Source organism: Mycetomoellerius zeteki, unplaced genomic scaffold, assembly GCF_001594055.1.
Source record: "Mycetomoellerius zeteki isolate Tzet28-1 unplaced genomic scaffold, Tzet1.0 scaffold715, whole genome shotgun sequence".
NCBI lineage: Eukaryota > Metazoa > Arthropoda > Insecta > Hymenoptera > Formicidae > Mycetomoellerius > Mycetomoellerius zeteki.
Window position 1 is genome coordinate 33,702 of NW_017257737.1, and position 260 is coordinate 33,961.

Consider the following 260-nt stretch of genomic DNA (forward strand, 5'->3'; position numbering starts at 1 on the left):
GGAATCATATTATGTAAAAAAATTCATATAATTCCATTTAAAAAAATGATCATGACCTTCAAATAACCTTGAAAATCGAGTTCAAGGTCAAAGTCAATGATACCATTGCGTGTCCCCCTTTGCCCCCTGCAACTTTTGTCTGAAGTATTTTTTTGTATTATGCCTCTATTTCGAGATATTTCCCATTATAGACTCATTTGATCCACCCTGTATATATGGGACAATCCACGTCACTTTTACCCCCCATCTGTCCAAAAATT